This window comes from Manis javanica, chromosome 12, assembly GCF_040802235.1.
Source record: "Manis javanica isolate MJ-LG chromosome 12, MJ_LKY, whole genome shotgun sequence".
Lineage (NCBI taxonomy): Eukaryota > Metazoa > Chordata > Mammalia > Pholidota > Manidae > Manis > Manis javanica.
Window position 1 is genome coordinate 33,453,788 of NC_133167.1, and position 19,909 is coordinate 33,473,696.

Below are 19,909 nucleotides of genomic sequence, written 5' to 3' on the forward strand. Positions count from 1 at the left end.
GGTTTTGGCACCAAATGTAAGATAAATATTAGCTGAAATAAGCAGGTGACGAGAGGCAACAAAGGGCCAGGCAGTTTATTTGAGTGCAATTCCTGGGTGATGTTCTCCGGTCTGGCTATCACAGGCTGGGAAGTCACGCTCAGCAGGGCAGACAGCGAGTTTTTAAGAGAACAGGGAAGGGAGGGGTAAGTGAGCCACGCTAGGGGTAGGTGGGGAATTTTTATTGGCTCAAGGTCGGGTGATGGACAGCCAGAGGTCTCCTCCTTCCAGATGGAGGGGTTCTGCATCCAGGGTTTGTTGGCACATCATGGGACTGGAATCCAGGAAGAGCTATTCGTTCCTTCCCCATATGGCACAGAGCTACTTGGCACTGTCTCTGCTTCACCTGCACTGTCTTCACCCTTCCCTCCAGTGCTTCCAGTCTTACAAATAATTTTTGCTCTCATGTTTCCTTAAATGTCCAGAGCTAATATCAAGTCCCTCAGTGTACACCTTATGGTAAAAATTTAAATCATTATAGATAATCTTATCATTTACTGAGTGTTTAATCTGAGCCAGACACTGTTTATGCTTTTATATGTCCTACCAGTTATTCTTCCTTATAGTCCTTTGAGGTAGGCACTGTCCCTTCCTTCATTTTATAGATGAGGAAACCAGAAGAGGAATAGAAGTATTTGCCTGAGGTCCCAGAGCTAGTGAGTGGTAGAGCACAGTAGCTCAATTCCATGCTACATGCTGATCCTCTTTGCTGTCTAGACAGCTCCCTCAAACCTATTGTAATTTAAAAAGATACGTGAATATCAAAGATCATAAGCATACCTCACCTTTGCTTTATATGTGACAGACTGCATTATCTTGCTTAATTCTTTAAAGTCATTTCAACAGATATGATTTCTTTGGTAGTAGTTTGTTATCATTTCCAGATCCTCTGAGCCAAAGTTTTCCAGCTTTGTAGCATATCTCAAACTTTCTTCATGTTATGTAAAATCCTTCAATTCAGTAGTGGCAGTTCTGAGGAAACTTATTTTAAATCACATTAAAATGTATTTATTTTATTATCTATTTAGTGTATTGTTGGAAATACCAGTGGTGATTGTTCTTTATTTTTACAGAGGGAGACCGGGAATGCCATTGTTTTGCAGTTTCTAAAAGTTTGAAGGCAAAAAGTGAGGTGTCAATGGGAGCAATGGAAGGTCACAAGGCAGAAGAAGAGGTGTTAGATATCCTCCGGCTGAATGTGGGCGGCTCTGTTTTCACGGCAAGGCGTGAGTCCTTGTGTCGCTTTAAGGACTCCATGCTGGCATCCATGTTCAGTGGTCATTTTCCTCTGAAAACAGATAAATCAGGTAAATACCCTAAGTCTGTAGGCATGATCATGAATATTCATTAAAACAGGAATCTAGTTTAAATTTCCTTTGGTTTTCCTAATTACAGTGGAGTGTATAATTACTGAAATAATTAGGACTGTATAGAGATTCATTAAATACATGGAGAAATTAAATGCTGATTTCTGAAGCTGTGGTGCCATTGCTAAAACTTGATAAAAAAGTGAATGTGTATAAGGCCAACCATGACCTAATTATGCATATTAATTGTATTTTGAAAGTGGTTACATTTGTGCAACTCCATGAGTAAAGGTGTTGAGGCTGATTAAATATATTAGCTTCTCTCTGTATTCTTTAAGTTGAAATATTAATATTTTTGGAGAGCAGCTGCTCATAGAGCTCACAGGGAGTCACTCCCAGTGTGGTTAATTTTAAACTCATCACCTCATCTAGCTGCGAGGCCTTGTGTGGGCTGATGTGTATGCCTGAGAAAATACCAGTGGAGCAGTACTATCTTGGCCATCTAGTGCTAGGGGATTGACAATTGGTGTTTCAGAAGAAACTATAAACACAAGGGTAGTGTTCTGGGATTTTCTCCCTGCTTCAAGTGCTCCGGGGTTCATTGAACCTACTACTGGTTGTGAAGAAACTTCAAGCTAAAGTAAGTCTGTTTGCGGGCATAAATCTGCAAAGAAGTAAAAAGCTGACCTTTTCAAAGAATATTGCTTCTCTCTCACTTACCAACTTTACATTTCCCTGTATGGCCCCGGAAGATGACTGGTTAGCCAGAGACGGGTAAGATTCCTCAATGGAGGAACAACCTAAGACAGGCACAGTCGCAGGGGGGCCATAAGGTGAGAAATTGGGGATCAACAGAGGTGAGGCTTAGAACCTCACCCCCCCTGTTTTGAGAGAAATCTTCTGTATCTGTGGATGTTTTGTTGCCCTTGTCTAGCTTGGATTAATACTTAGTCTATAGGCACAGACCTGATCATCTACATTTGCCCTCTTACAGCACTAAATTATGTTTTCTACCTTTATCTTGCATTTACCTACCACTTCCGCATTTTATTAAAATAATAATAATAATAATAATAATAATAATAATAATAATAAGGGAGAAATATGGGATTCACATATAAATCAAGCATAAAAATCAAACGAATAATCATATCTGACTTGATTGTTTATAGTTCATGATGCGTGATCAAAATCGAAAGTTTCTGTGATATGACTGCCCTTGCACTGTTCACCCTGTAAGAACTTATTTACTATGTAAGAACTTGTTCACCATGTAAGAACTTGTTTGTTATGCTTCAGAAGATTGGAGACTGTTGAGAATTAGGCTTGGGGTTGATTAATAATTGTGCATCAAGTCCCCTATACAGAATTTTATTGTTGTTAACAACCATTTGATCAATAAATATGAGAGATGCCTTCTAAAAAAAAAAAAAAGAAAGTAAGTCTGTTTGCACATGGAACCCACTGTTGGTTCTGTGTTAAAAGAGAGGGACTGGGAAATCTTGCACCTGAGGGGCTGGTAGTAACTCTGGGTCTTGAGTGATTGCTTCATCAGCTGAATGGCCGTTGAAAATGGGAAACACTGATGTCTAGTGCCCATGGTTTGGTGTTCATCTGGGCAGAAAGGTTGTTGGTTAAAATGGTAAGCAGGGATTGAGCTTTTTTTCTCTGTCCCCAGGTTTTGCTTTCTTAATCTCTTCTAAACTAAGGAAGGGAGAAAAGGAATTATTGAATAGCCTCACAGAAGTGTTATCTTATTTTATATTCTGCCTAGTTATCTAGAAAAAGTCTTGTATCATAAAGTAGTACCAGCATAACATTTCTTTTTTGAAGTTTAGGTTCTCAGCAGTACAAAGGGACCAACCTAGTAAGTCTGAACACGTGGCATGCCTGGTGCCAGGGACCCTGGGTTTCACTTGTAGTGTCATTGCTGTACAAACACAGGACCTAGTAACAGCGTGACCTCATTAAAGAGGAACTCCATGTGCCTTTCCTTGCTTTGCAGCTGAGGTTAATGGTGGGCTGATGTTAGTGGTAAGCTTCAGTTTCTACCAGCAGTCTGAGGTCTTCATGTTTTTTGCAGTGACCAAAGTGGGAATGTGGTCATTGCTTCCAAAGTCCAAATGAAGCTCAGAATACATTTTCCTCAATGGTATGTTAGAATACAGAGGATCATCAAGTTTGACTAAGCCTATTTGAAACATTAGGTGTTAAATTTCTTCTGAGACAGAACCATTTCTAAGTGTAGAGGTCCTTAGTGTGATGTTGAAATTTTATTGATGGCCATGTGTATCTTTGCAATCTGAATGTTTTCTAGGAGCTTGTGTTATTGACCATGATGGAGATCTATTTAAGTACCTTTTGGATTATCTTCATGGAGAAGTTCACATTCCTACAGATGTGCAAACCTGCATTGCTCTGAAGGAAGAGGCTGACTATTTTGGTATCCCTTATCCATACAGTCTGTCTGACCACTTGGCCAATGAAATGGAGACATACTCATTAAGGTCAAATATAGACCTTAAAAAGGTCTTGGCATTTTCTTAAGTTTTAAGAAATATATATGTACACATACATACATTTAATCAAAAACCAGTGTGTGTGTTTTCAGTATACCTATCACATAAAACAGTTTTACTTTTTATATCTTTTTAAAACACATTCTTTAATTACTATGACTCATTTTTTAAGGCTAAAATTCTATTCTAGGAAAGTGTATTATTGCCACTCAAAGGTTTATAGAGTTTTTAATTCCTCATTGACAGTTTAACAGTTTTTGATGGCTTTTAAAATAAAATTATTCTGCTTTTAAAGTTCCTTTTAAATTAAGACCAATACTGTAGTATGTGAGGGTATAGTGGTATTATTTGTTTACTGAAATGATTTTTTAAAAGAATGGTTATGATAAATAAAGAAAAGCTTGTATAAAATCTTTTACCCAATTTAGTGAGTGTAGCAGTTTGATACTAAGTTGAAACATGAGTTTGATTAATCTACTTTAAGATCAATAAATCTTTTTTTTAAGATGATTCTACTTTAAATCACATTTTAAGGGCTTGAAAAGCTTCATTATATGTTTTGTCTTATTAATAAGTATTACATTTGCTACTGATTAGCACCTTTGGGCATCTAAGGAGATTTTCCTGGATAACTGTTAATAGTGAAAACTGAACAAATGGAACTAAATCAAACTAAAAAGATTCTGGGAGCGGAGCCAAGATGACAGTGTGAGTATGGCAGCAGAAGTCTCCTAAAACCATATATATTTTTGAAAATACAACAAATACAACTATTCCTAAAAGAGAGACCAAAAGACACAGGACAACAGCCAGACTACATCTACACCTGCGAGAACCCAGCACCTCATGAAGGGTAAGATACAAGCCATGGCCAGGCGGTACCCGAACCACCCTCACCCCAGCTTCCAGCGGGAGGAGAGTAGTTGGAGTGGGGAGGGAGAGGGAGCCCAGGACTGTTAAATAGCCAGTGCTAGCCATTTGCACCGGAGCATAGACACACAGTGCGTGGGGTACTGGATAATAGGGAAACAGGACAGTAAAACCTGCGAGTGGGTCCCTGCAGCCAGTGCCCCTGGGACAAAGAAAAGTGAGTGCTTTTTGAAAGTCTTAAAGGGACAGGGACCCCACAGCTGGACGGAAGCATCCCAGGACACTTAGCCCAGCAGCTGGAAATCCCAGGAAACTCTGGGTGCCTTAACTCCCTGTACGGCAGCACAGCTTGAAGGCCCCTCACGGCAGTAAATAGCCCCCCGCCCATTTCCCCTCTGATGCGGCTCTGCCATATTGAGCATCAGCCTGAGGCTGGCCATGCCCACAGCAACCACGGAGCTTAACTCCACAGCGGCTGGGCAAGAATCAGAGGCCCCATCTGCGCGCAGCTGCCCAGCACAAGCCGCTAGAGGTCGCTGTTATCCCAGGAGAGGAAGGCCACAAACCAGCAAGAAGGGACATTCTCCCAGCTGACACACACGCCAGCTCCCCACAACTACCTCTATTGCCATGAAAAGGCACAAGAATTTGATATAAGCCAGACTAACCCAGACATCCTACCCTGAGAAGGAATCTGGGGAGTTAGACTGAACCAATCTCTCTGAAAAAGAATTCAAAATAAAGGTCATAACCATGCTGATGGATCTTCAGAGAAATATGCAAGAGCTAAAAGATGAAGTCTGGAGGGAGATTACAGAAATGAAAAAATCTCTGGAAGGACTAAAGAGCAGACTGGATGAGATGCAACAGGCCATTAATGGAATAGAAATCAGAGAACAGGAACACAGGGAAGCTGATGCGGAGAGAGACAAATGGATCCCAGGAATGTAACAATATTAAGAGAATTGTGTGACCAATCCAAAAGGAGCAATGTCTGCATTATAGGGGTATCCAAAGAAGAAGAGAGAGAAAAGGGGATAGAAAGTGTCTTTGAAGAAATAACTGCTGAAAACTTCCCCAAACTGGGGGAGGAAATAATCGCTCAGACCATGGAAGTACAAGAACTCCCAACAGAAAGGGACCCAAGGAGGAGGACAACACCAAGACACATAATAATTAAAATGGCAAAGATCAAGGACAAGGACAGAGTATTAAAGACAGCTGGAGAGAGGAAAAAGGTCACCTACAAAGGAAAACCCATCAGGCTATCATCAGACTTCTCAACAGAAACCTTACAGGCCAGAAGAGAATGGCATGTTATACTTAATGCAATGAAACAGAAGGGCCTTGAACCAAGAATACTGTATCCAGCACAATTATCATTTAAATGTGAAGGAGGGATTAAAATTCCTAGGCAAGCAAAAGTTGAGGGAATTTGCCTCCCACAAACCACCTCTGCAGGGTATTTTAGAGGGACTGCTCTAGAAAGGACAACTCCTAAGACTAAATAGATGTCACCAGAGAATATAAAATCACAGCAAAGAAAGCAGACAAACCAAATACTAACTAAAGGCAAAAAATAAAATCAACTACCCACAAAAGCAGTTAAAGGAAACACCAAAGAGCACAGAATGAAACAACCAACATATAAAGAATGGAGGAGGAGGAATAAGAAGGGAGAGAAATAAAGAATCACCTGACAGTATTTATAATAGCTAAAAAAGCGAGTTAAGTTAGACAGTAAGATACTAAAGAAGCTAACCTTGAACCTTTGGTGACCACAAATCTAAAGCCTGCAATGGCAGTAAGTACATATCTTTCAATAATCACCCTGAATGTAAATGGACTCAATGCACCAATCAAAAGACACAGAGTAATAGAATGGATAAAAAAGCAAGATCCATCTATATGCTGCTTACAAGAGACTCACCTCAAACCAAAAGACATGCACAGACTAAAAGTCAAGGGGTGGAAAAAGATATTTCATGCAAACAACAGGGAGAAAAAAAGCAGGTGTTGCAGTACTAGTATCAGACAAAATAGACTTCAAAACAAAGAAAGTAACAAGATATAAAGAAGGACATTATGTAATGATAAAGGGCTCAGTCCAACAAGAGGATATAACCATTATAAATATATATGCACCCAACACAGGAGCACCAACATATGTGAAACAAATACTAACAGAACTAAAGGAGGACATAGAATGCAATGCATTCATTTTAGGGGACTTCAACACGTCACTCACTCCAAAGGACAGATCCACCAGACAGAAATTAAATAAGGACACAGAGGCACTGAGCAACACACTAGAACAGATGGACCTAATAGACATATATGGAACTCTACATCCAAAAGCAACTGGATACACATTCTTCTCAAGTGCACATGGAACATTCTCCAGAATAGACCACATAGTAGGCCACAAAAAGAACCTCAGTAAATTCCAAAAGATTGAAATTCTACCAACCAACTTATTAGACCACAAAGGTATAAAACTAGAAATAAATTGTACAAAGAAAACAAAAAGGCTCACAAACACATGGAGGCTTAACAACATGCTCCTAAATAATCAATGGATCAACAAACAAAGTAGAGATCAAGGAATATATGGAAACAAATGACAACAACAACACAAAACCCCAACTTCTGTGGGATGCAGTGAAAGCAGTCTTAAGAGGAAAGTATATAGCAATCCAGGCATACTTAAAGAAGGAAGAACAATCCCAAATGAATAGTCTAACATCACAATTATCGAAACTGGAAAAAGAAGAACAAATGAGGCCTAAAATCAGCAGAAGGAGGGACATAATAAAGATCAGAGAAGAAATAAACAAAATTGAGAAGAATAAAACAATAGCAAAAATCAATGAAACCAAGAGCTGGTTCTTTGAGAAAATAAACAAAATAGAGAAGCCTCTAGCCAGACTTATTAAGAGAAAAAGAGAATCAACACACATCAACAGAATCAGAAATGAGAAAGGAAACATCATGACGGACCCCACAGAAATACAAAGAACTTTTAGAGACTACTATGAAAACCTATATGCTAACAAGCTGGAAAACCTAGAAGAAATGGACAACTTCCTAGAAAAATACAACCTTCCAAGACTGACCAAGGAAGAAACAGAAAATCTAAACAAACCAATTGCCAGTAAAGGAATTGAAGCGGTAATCATAAAACTACACAAGAACAAAACCCCTGGGCCAGATGGATTTACCTCGGAATTTTATCAGACACACAGAGAAGACATAATACCCATTCTCCTTAAAGTGTTCCAAAAAATAGAAGAGGAGGGAATACTCCCAAACTCATTCTATGAAGCCAACATCACCCTAATACCAAAACCAGGCAAAGACACCACAAAAAAAGAAAATTACAGACCAATATCCCTGATGAACGTAGATGCAAAAATACTCAACAAAATATTAGCAAACCAAATTCAAAAATACATCAAGAGGATCATATACCATGACCAGGTGGGATTCATCCCAGGGATGCAAGGATGGTACAACATTTGAAAATCCATCAACATCAGCCACCACATCAACAAAAAGAAGGACAAAACACACATGATCATCTCCATAGATGCTGAAAAAGCATTCAACAAAATTCAACATCCATTCATGATAAAAACTCTCAACAAAATGGGTATAGAGGGCAAGTACCTCAACATAATAAACACCATATATGATAAACCCACAGCTAACATCATACTGAACAGCGAGAAGCTGAAAGCTTTTCCTCTGTGATCGGGAACAAGACAGGGATGCCCACTCTTCCCACTGTTGTTTAACATAGTACTGGAGGTCCTAGCCATGGCAATTAGACAAAACAAAGAAATACAAGGAATTCATATTGTATTGTATTGTATTCATATTGGAATACAAGGAATTCATATTGTATTGTAAAGAAGAGGTCAAACTGTCACTATTTGCAGATGACATGATATTGTACTTAAAAAAACCCTAAAGACTCCACTCCAAAACTACTAGAACTGATATCGGAATATAGCAAAGTTGCAGGATACAAAATTAACACACAAATCTGTGGCTTTCCTATACACTTAACAATGAACCAATAGAAAGAGAAATCAGGAAGCCTATTCCATTCACAATTGCATCAAAAAGAATAAAATACCTAGGAATAAACCTAACCAAAGAAGTGAAAGACCTATACACTGAAAACTATAAGACACTCTTAAGAGAAATTAAAGAGGACACTAACAAATGGAAACTCATCCCTTGCTCTTGGCTAGGAAGAATGTATAGATATGTTTTTATGTGTGTTTAGTTTTAGAGAAGTAACAGAAAATAAGAGTACACATGCCTCAGAAATTAAGTGTGAAGACAATACTAGTTTAAAAGCAGAATAAAAAATAAAATCATTTTTTTGTTAACAGTAGTATGCTGTACTACATTATATTTTTTTTGCCCAGGAAATCTGTATAAAACATTAAAAGAATCCTCTTAAATCATCTTAGCTTTAAGGGGATAAGGGAAATAAATCATTGAGAGTAAAATATTTGAGGAAACACAAATTTGGAGTGGTAAGCAAGTGTTGTAGGTGATGTCTTTTGGGCATTAGCAATACCTGAAAATTTAATGGCTTCCAAGAGGATTTGAAACAAGACACCAGGATCAAAAAAGAGAAGTAAACTAAGAGCCCCTAAAAATATACTGGATCCCAGGGAGCTATACCTTTTAAAGAGTTGTCTAAAAAAAAAAAATGCCACAGAGGTAGCAGCATGTGGATAGAGAAGAAAATAAAAATCTCCTAAGAATTCATAATCACATATTATTTCTTATATGATTTTGCCATTCTAAATCACTACCGTCCATAAAAGTCCATGTGAGAAATTAACTCATAATGAACCCATATTTATAGCTCTTCCAGATACTTACCATAGATATATGAAAAAAATTTTTAACAGCTTTATTGAGGTGTAATTGATAATTGAAAGAACTATACATATTTAATATATTCAATTTGTGTTTTTATATGGTAATACATTCTATGCAAATATAGAATTCATGATACATTTTTGTTAAAAAATGAGCTCACATATAACAACACCTTCCCTACACAAACACAAGAATGAAGAAACAAACACCATGCCTGTTAGCAGGAAAAAAAAACAACCTACATCAGAATTAGACTTCATAGAAATTCGTAAACTTGAATTTTTTATATTATATGTAAGCATATAATATAAAAAAGTAGACTCAATATGTTTGAATGTATAAAGAAGGGATTGGAAAACACAAGAATGGAACAAAAACCTATCCAACTACAAAACAGGTAGAAAATAATGAACAAAATGGCAATAGTACGTCCATACCTATCAAAAACTATTTTAAATATAAATGGACTAAATTCTCCAACCAAAACACATGGAGAGTGACTCAGTGTATAAAAAAACAATACCCAACAATACCCAACTATATGATGCCTATAAAGATATTGTCAGTTTCAAAGATACACAGACTAAAAGTGAAAAGATGAAAAAATATATTTCATACAAATGGAAAACAAAAGAAAGCAGGGACTGCTATGCTTACATCAGGTAAAAACAGACCTGAAGCAATTAACACTAACAAGAGATAAAGATCATAATTATATAATGTTAAAACATTACTGCAAACAAGTGATGATTTTTAAAAATATGAACAAAATAGGCTAGACTTTCCTTATACTAATTTTAGCTAGACTTATCAGGAAAATAAAGGAGGAAAAGTCAAAATGAGAAATGAAAGAGGAGATATGATGGACTGATACGATACAAATTCCAAGGGTCATAGAAATCTAATGTAAATATTTATATCTGAAAAAAGTTAGATAACCTAGAAGAAATGTATAAATTCTCAGAAACATCCAACCTTCCAAGATGGAATCATGAAGAAATAGAAAATCTGAACAGACCAATTACTTGTAACAAGAATGAATCAGTAATCAAAAAACTGTCCCACAAAAAAAAGTCTGGACCAGATGAGATGGTTTCACTGGTGAACTGTCCAAATATTTAGAGATGAAATAACACCAATCCCCACACTTCCAAAAAACAGAGAGGAGGCTCATGTCCAACTCATTTCATAAAGCAAGCATTACCCAGATATCAAAACTGGGCAATATCTGCTTTAAGAAAATTACAGGTGAAAATAGATGCCAAAATCCAAAATGAAAGGGTTTTAAGATGGTGGCATGAGAAGTGAGATAGAAACTTCCTTTCCAAACCACATAAAATATGAAAATATAGCAAATACAATGAATCCTGAAAGAGAAAGTAGAAAGAAGACTGTGACAGACTGCCTATATCTGGGGTAAATAGAAGACCTCATGGAAAAGGGTAAAGCAGCAAAGCCACAATCCAGCAGGACCCAAGCCCTCTCCCTACCCCAGCTCACTGGCAGGAAGAAGAGAAATGGAGTTGGGAGGGGATAGATGCCCAGGGCTGCTGAACACACAGCCCTGGAGATCTACTTCAGGAGCACAAACCCACATTACATGGTGCTCTGGAGATTAGTGGCATTGAAAAGCAAAGAATGGCAGAATACTCAGACTGAGAATCCAGCCACTTGTGGAGAAGAGGTACTTACAACTGGGTGCTCCAGGACAAAAGAAAGGAGGGTACTTTGTAAGACTTTGCAACAGTGAGAGGACTGCTAAAGGGGTAAGGATTACCTAGAGCTTGCTGCTCAGGAGAAAGAACAGGTGGACAAAGTCATCCCTGTAAGAGAAATTCTAGCTGAAATATGCAGGCTAAGAGAGGCAACAAAGGGCTAGGTAGTTTATTTGAACGCAAATACCTGGGCGAAATTTCCCCAGTCTATAGAAATGGAGGCTGGGGAATTTGCACGTAAGTAGACAGGCAGCGAGTTTTTAAAGAAGGTAGTGGGAGGCGTGAGGATTGGCTAGTCCAAGGCACATTTTTTAGGTTAGGAGGGGGCAGCAGCTGGGGACTTTGGCACGTCATCAGTGTCCGATGTGGGAGGGGGCAGCAGCCGGGGACTTTGGCACGTCATCAGTGTCCGATGTGCTTGCTCCTCCCATCAGTGCCCCCAGCCTTACATTTCAGCCTTTTGGTTATAATGGGCGCCGACTCAATCTGGCAATGTGGAGGGGCAATGTGGCTCCTCAATCTGGCTACTCAATCTGGCAATGTGGGGGGCGGTTTAAGGCTGGTTGACGGCCAGAGGCTCAGTCGGGAGGGGCGAGTACTTGTACAGCAACAGTTGATTGCTTTTATGTGTGTCATTTCTGCTATGCGCTGTTGAAAGAACTTAAAAACACATGAACCAATAAGGAGTATGAAACAGATTGCTGCAACAGGGCCTAGGAGAGGCACTAACCAGGCCATTATAGGGGATTGAAACCAGCTGTATGGATTATTACCTGATATGCTGGTTCCTTGGAGTTCCTTTTTTAGTTCTTGTAGTTTGTGAACATTCTGCTCTACAAGTCCTGACTCATTGATATAGTTACACTGTTCTTGGAGGAATAGACAGGTTCCTCCCTTCTCTGCAGGAAGGAGGTCTAAAGTGTGGTAGTTCTGGAGGGTTACTTGGGCCAAGGAGGTGACTTACCTCTGGAGGGATGCCAGAGAGGCTGCAGATGCTTGGACAGCTACCTCGAGCCGTCATTCTAGTTTTTCTAGGGCCATAATACTGTAACCCAGGGCACCAGTGCTCACCCCCATGGCTAGAATAGAGGAAGTAAGATTCCCACCACTAAAGGCAGGAGGACTGCTCTCTTGTGATGGGATTCTAAGGCCCAGGAGTTGGTGAACTCAGCTCCCCCATACAGGGTCAGCCTAGGGACTAGGGTGACTAGCAGGCAAGAAGCATTTGCAAAGTTGGTTTCATATAGGGTCCCATTGCACCACAGGAAAGTGCCTGGTGGGGAGAAGAGAAAGGGAGGCTGCTTATAGTGATGTCTTGAGGTGACATTTGCTTCAGGTGTTTCGAATAACGGTACTTCACCAATAAGTTTGGGCTTTGAGGGAGGGCTTGGGGGGCAGGGTAGGCTCTTTCTTGGTGGTATCTGAACTGCCACCACAGGGGTTTCTATAAGGGAAGTGCAGATGAAGCATTGTGTCAAGGACATATTGGGGAAGGTGTGTCGGAGTAAGTCTAGCCCCTCTTGCAGGAGACTTAACCAAGAAAAGGGAAGGCTTCCCTTCCTAACTCTGTTTTACCTGGTCTGTTAGAAATTTTGCATATGTCCAGGTCTGGGCATTCAGCCCATCCATTGCAAGTATCCGGGATACCCACCCCTGGCCCTGCGGTGTGGGAGATGTCCCTCACCCAGGCTGTTTCCCCTGACTTGGTGTGCTTGGGATGCTGTGCACTCCTCTCAGCGGGATTAGTTGGGAAGTGGTGCAGACATGGGGAACCAGTCCTCGAAAGCAGAGGCTTAGACCCCATTGCAGTGTCTCATTTCTAATCTGGCTACTCTATATTTGTCCCGGGTTTCAGCGCCAAATGTAAGATAAATTCTAGCCGAAATAAGCAGGTGAAGAGAGGCAACAAAGGGCCAGGTAGTTTATTTGAATGCAAATACCTGGGCGAAATTTCCCCAGTCTATAGAAATGGAGGCTGGGGAATTCGCATGTAAGTAGACAGGCAGTAGTTTTTAAAGAAGGTATGGGGAGGCAGAGCTTAGATTTACAGCAGTGCGAGGATTGGCTAGCCCAAGGCACATTTTTCAGGTTGGGAGGGGGCAACAGCTGGGGACTTTGGCACATCATCAGTGTCCAATGTGGGAGGGGGCAGCAGCCGGGGACTTTGGCACGTCATCAGTGTCCGATGTGCTTGCTCCTCCCATCAGTGCCCCCAGCCTTACAATCCCAACACACTTAGCCCAGCAGGTTGGGAACTCTCAAGAGCTTCAGGTGCTCCATCCTCTTGCCTGGCAACAAAGGCCACCCACTGTGATACACAGCCTGCAGTCCTTCCATCTGGCCAGCACTGGTTCGCAAATCTGTGGCACCTGTCATTGCACCAGACTAGCCAGAGGATGGCTCTGCCTACAACTACAGGATCATAATACAGAGGTTCCTACATGCATGCTCAGCCCACTGGCCCTCAGTGGAGGCAGGCATTGCAGCCGGGAAGCAGGAAAGAGCTCTTTCATCCTGAAAGGCACAGGTGCCACTCACAGCCACCCCACCCCCCACCGCTTCAGGTGCTGGGCAGCTCCAGAGACTAGAGCTTCTGGGTACTAGAAGGTGCCACCTACACAAAGTTATTCTTCCAGAGTTATCAATACAAATATGAACAGGCAAAAGGGCCTTGTACAAATCAAAATCCCACAAACACCAGACAGGACCAAGTGAAACTGAAATGACCAATCTTCTTGATACAGATTTCAAAATAAAAATCATAAATATGATCAGAGAGCTGCAGAAAAATATTCAAGACCTCAGGGAAAAGTTCAAGAAAGAAATTTTGAAAAATACAGTATCTGAAATGAAACAAAATGGATGGATTTAAAAAATTAGATAATGTAGAGGAGACAGTAAATGAAATAGCAATTACAGAACAGGAATACAAAGAAGCTGAGGCACAGAGAGAAAAAAAGATCTCTAGGATTGAAAGACTAAGAGAACTGTGTGACCAATCCAAATGGAAAAGTATTTGCATTACAGAGGTACCAGAAGAAGAAGAGAGAGAAAAAGGGACAGTGTCTTTGAAGAAATAATTGCTGAAAAATTCCCCAATCTGGGAAGGCCATGGAAGTCCACAGATCTCCCAACACAAGGGCTGCAAGAAAGATAATGCCAAGACAAATAATCATTAAAATTGCAAAAATCAAGGACAAGAACAGAGTATTAAGAGCAGCCAGAGAGAGAAAAAAGATCACATACAAAAGAAATCCTATCAGGGTATTATCAGACTACTCACCAGAGACCTTACAGGTCAGAATGCATGATATAATTAATGCAATGATACAGAAGGGCCTCAAACCAAGAATACATTATCCAGCAAGATTATCATTTAAATTTGAAGCAGGGATTAAACAATTCTCAGATAAGCAAAAGTTGCGGGAATTTACCTCCCATAAACCATCTCTACAATGAATTTTGGAGGAACTGCTATAGATGGAAGTGCTACTAAGGTTAAATAGCTGTCACCAGAGAAAATAAAACCACAGAAAAGGAAGTAGACCAATTAATTACTACCCAACTACAAAATGAAATCATCACACAAAGTCAGTCAAAGGATACACAAAGAGTACACAATATGACACCTAATATATAAAGAGTGGAGGAGGAAGAAAAATCAGGGAGGAACAAAAGAAAGAACATTTAGATTTTGTTTGGAATAATGTACTGAGTTAAGTTAGACTTTTAGATGGTAAAGAAGCTACCCTTGAACCTTTGGTAAGCACAAAACTAAAGCCTGAAATCATAATAAGTACATATCTATCAATAACCACACTAAATGTAAATGGCCTGAATACACTAATCAAAAGACATAGAGTTACTGATAGATAAAATAAGAAGACTCATCTCATCTATATACTGCCTACAAGAGACTCACTTCAAACCCAAAGACATAAAAGTGAAGGGATGGAAAAAGATATTTCATGTGAACAATAGGGAGAAAAAGGCAGGAGTTACAGTACTTGTATCAGATAAAATAGACTTCAAAACTAAGTAAGTAACGAGACAAAGAAGGGCATTACATAATGATAAAGGGGTCCATCCAACAAGAGGATATAACCATTATAAATATCTTTGCACCCAACATAAGAGCACCCAAATATGTGAACAAATGCAAACAGAATTAAAGGGGGAAATACATTGCAATGAATTCATTTTAGGAGACTTCAACACACTACTCACTCCAAAGAACAGATCAACTGAACAGAAAATAAGTAAGGAGCCAGAGGCACTGAGCAACACATTAGTATAGATGGACCTAACAGATATCTACAGAACACTCCACCCAAAACCAGCAGCATACATATGCTTCTCAAGTGCACTTGGAACATTTTCCAGAATAGATTACCTACTAGGCCACAAAAAGAGCCCCAATGAATTCAGAAGGAATGAAATGGTACCATCCAGCTTCTCAGACCACAGTTACAAAACTAGAAATAAATTATGCAAAGAAAACAAAAAGGTCGACAACTACATGGAGGCTTAACAACATGTTCCTAAATAATCAATGGATCAATGACCAAATAAAAACTGAGATCAAGCAAAATATGGAGACAAATGAAAACAACTAAACACTCCAAAAATTGATGGGATGTAGCAAAGGCCTTTCAAAGAGGGATGTATATTGTAATACAGACTAACCTCAAGAAAGAATAACAATTACAAATGAGTGGTCTAAACTCACAATTAATGAAACTAGAAAAGGCACAAATGAGGCCCAAAGTCAGTAGAAGGAGGGACATAAAGAAGAGCAGAAACAAATAAAACCGAGGAGAATAAAACAATAGAAAGATTCAATGAAACCTTTGAGAAAATAAACAAAGATACACCCCTAGCAAGACTCATCTAGAAAAAAGAGTAAACAGAATCAGAAGTGAAAAAGGAAAAATCACTATGGACACCACAGAAGTATGAAGAATTATTAGAGAATACTATGAAAAATTATATGCTAACCAATTGAATAACCTAGAAGAAATGAACAACTTTCTAGAAAAAGACTGACCCAGGAAGAAACAGAAGATCTGAACAGACTGATCACCATCAACAAAACTGAACTGGTAATCAAAAGATTACCTAAGAACAAAACCCAGAACCAGATGGCTCACCACTGAATTTCATCAAACATTTAGTGAAGACCGAATACCTATCCTCAAAGTTTTCCAAAAACTAGAAGTGGAGGGAATATTTTCAAACTCATTCTATGAGGCCAGGATCACTCCAATACGAAAACCAGACAAATACATCACAAAGAAAAAGAACATTACAGACCAAGATCTCTGTTAGATATTGGGTTGAATGTAGATGAACATAGATTCAAAAATACTCAACAAAATATTAGCAAACTGAATTTAAAAATTCATCAAAAAGTCACATGTCATGATTAAGTAGGATTTATTCCAGGTATGCAAGGACAGTACAATATTCGAAAACCCATCAACATCATCCACCACATCAACAAGAGGAGGACAAAAATCACATGTTCATCTCCATAGATGCTGAAAAATCATTCGACAAAATTCAGTATCCATTCATGATAAAAACTCTCAACAAAATGGGTATAGAGGGCAAGTACCTCAACATAATAAAGGCCATATAAAACAAATCCACAGCCAACATCATACTTAATGGTGAAAAGCTAAAAGTTTTTTCTTTATAATTGAGAACAAGAGAAGGATGCCCACTCTCACCACTTCAATTCAACATAGTTCTGGAGGTCCTAGCCATGACAATCAGCACAAAGAAATAAAAGGCATCCAGATTGGTAAGGAAGAAGTAAAACTGTCACTGTTTTCAGATGACATGATATTGTACATAAAAAACCCTGAAGAATCCACCCCAAAACTACCAGAACAAATAACTGTATTCAGCAAAGTTGCACGATACAAAATTAATACACAGAAGTTGTGGCATTCCTATATACTAACGATGAACTAGCAGAAAGAGAAATCAGGAAAACATCTGCATTTATAATTGCATCTAAAAAAATTAAATATCTAGGAATAAATCTAACCAAGGAGGTGAAAGAACTTTATTCTTAAAACTTTGGGACACTCACTCATGAGAGAAATTAAAGAAGACACCTAAAAATGGAAATACATCCTGTGCTCATGGATTGGCCATCCTGCCTAAAGGAATCTATAGATTCAATGCAATGCCTATCAAAATATCAACAACATTCTTCAATGAACCAAAATAAAACAGTTCTAAAATTTATATGGAACAACAAGAACCCCAAATAGCCAAAGCAATCCTGAGAAGGAAGAATAAAGCTGGAGGATTATGCTCCCTGACTTCAAGCTCTACTACAAAGCCAGAGTAATCAAGATAATTTGGTACTGGCCCAAGAACAGAGCCATAGATCAATAGAACAGAGTACAGAGCCCAGATAGAAACCCAAGCATATATGGCCAATTAATATATGACAAAGGAGCCATGGATATAAATGGGGAAATGACAGCCTCTTCAGCAGGTGTTGGTAAAATTGGGTAGCTACATGTAAGAGAATGAAACTGGATTATTGTCTAATTTCATACAGAAAAGTAAACTCGAAATGGATCAAAGACCTGAATGTAAGTCATGAAACCATAAAACTCTTAGAAGAAAACATAGGCAAAAGTCTCTTAAATATAAACATGAGCAACTTTTTTCTGAACACATCTCCTTGGGAAAGGAAACAAAAGCAAAAATGAACAAATGGGACTACATCAAACTAAAAAGCTTCTGTACAGCAAAGGACACCATCAGCAGAACAAAAAGGCAATAACCTACAGTATGGGAGTAAATGACCTATCTGATAGGGTGTTAACATCCAAAATATACAAAGAACTCACATGCCTGAACCCCCAAAAAACAAATAACCCAATTAAATATGGGTGGAGGATCTGAACAGACACTTCTCCAAAGAACAAATTCAGATGGCCAATAGGCACATGAAAAGATGCTCCACATCACTAATTTTCAGGAAAATGCAAATTAAAACCACAATGAGATATCACCTCACACCAGTTAGGATGGCCAATATCTAAATGACAAGGAACAATAAATGCTGGAAAGGATACGGAGAAAGGGGAACCCTCCTACACTGCTGGTGGAAATGTAAATTATTCAACCCCTGTGGAAAGCAATATGGAGGTTCCTCAAGAAACTAAAAATACAAATACCATTTGACCCAGGAATTCCACTCCTAGGAATTTACCCAAAGAAAGCAAGATCTCAGATTCAAAAAGACATATGCATCTCTAAGTTTATTTCAGCACTATTTACAATAGCCAAGATATGGAAGCAACCTGAGTGCCCATCAATAGACGAATGTATAAAGAGGAGGTGGTACATATGCACAATGGAATATTTTTCAGCCATAAGAAGAAAACAAACCCTACCTTTTGCAGGAATATGGATAGAGCTAGAGAGTATTATGCTCAGTGAAATAAGCCAGGTGGAGAAAGACAAGTACCAAATGATTTCATTCATTTGTGGAGTATAACAACAAAGCCAAACTGAAGGAACAAAACAGCAGCAGACTCACAGACTCCAAGAAGGGACTAGTGGTTACCAAAGGGGATGATTTAGGGAGGGAGAAGGGGATTGAAGGGGATTATGATTGGCACACATGTTGTGGGGGGTGTCAGGAAGACAGTATAGCATGGAGAAGATAAGTGGCAATTTTGTGGCACCTTGCTTTTCTCATGGACAGTGACTGTGGTGGGGTGTGTATGGTGTACTCAGTAATATGGGTGAATCTAGTGACCACAGTGTTGCTTATCTGAAATCTTCATAAGATTGTATATCAATGATACCTTAATAAAAAATCCAAAACAAAGTATTAGCAAACAAAATTGAGCAGTATATTAAAAACATTATACTCCATGATCATCTGGGATTTATCCCCACAATGTAAGAATAGTTGGACATATGCAGATGATTAAATGTGTCATACTGCATTAACAACGAGAGAGATAAAAATCATCTCAAGATGCACAAAAAGCATTTGACAAAACTCAATATCATTTTGTGATAAAATCCTTTAAATATTTGGTATAGAAGGAATGTACCTCAACATAATAAAGGCCACATATAACAAGTCCATAGCTAATGTTATAGTCAGTGGTGGGAAGATGAAAGCCTTTCATTCAAGATCAGGAGCAGGGCAAGGATGCCCACTCTTGCCACTTTTATTCAACATAGTACTGGAAGTCCTAGCCAGAGCAATTAGGAAAGAAAAAGAAATATAATCAAATTAGAAAGGAAGAAAGATTGTTGTATCTTATTTGCAGATGATATATATAGAAAGCTTTGAAGAATCCATCAGAAAACTGTTAGAAGTAAAGTCTAAAAAGATGCAGGATATCAAATCAATATACAAAAATCAATTACATACCTGTATGCTAATAACAAACTATCAAAGAAAAATTAAGAATACAATCCCATATCAAAGCATCAAAAAGAATAATATGCTTAGGAATAAATTTAACCAAGGATGTGAAAGATCTATATGCTGAAAATTATGATA

The 19,909-nt window shown here is 38.8% G+C and overlaps 1 protein-coding gene across 2 annotated transcripts in view; it reads left to right on the top strand.

Moving 5' to 3' along the window:
• Positions 1-19,909, top strand: part of INPP1 (inositol polyphosphate-1-phosphatase) — a 79,676-nt gene that overhangs the window by 6,119 nt on the left and 53,648 nt on the right. Inside the window, exon 1 of one of the 2 annotated variants that reach the window (XM_073218384.1) lies at positions 1,207-1,346. The exons of the other annotated variant lie outside the window; for it this stretch is intronic. The gene's annotated coding sequence lies outside the window, so the exon portion shown is untranslated. Of the gene's footprint in view, positions 1-1,206; positions 1,347-19,909 lie in introns of those variants that run through there. 2 annotated transcript variants of the gene reach the window in all.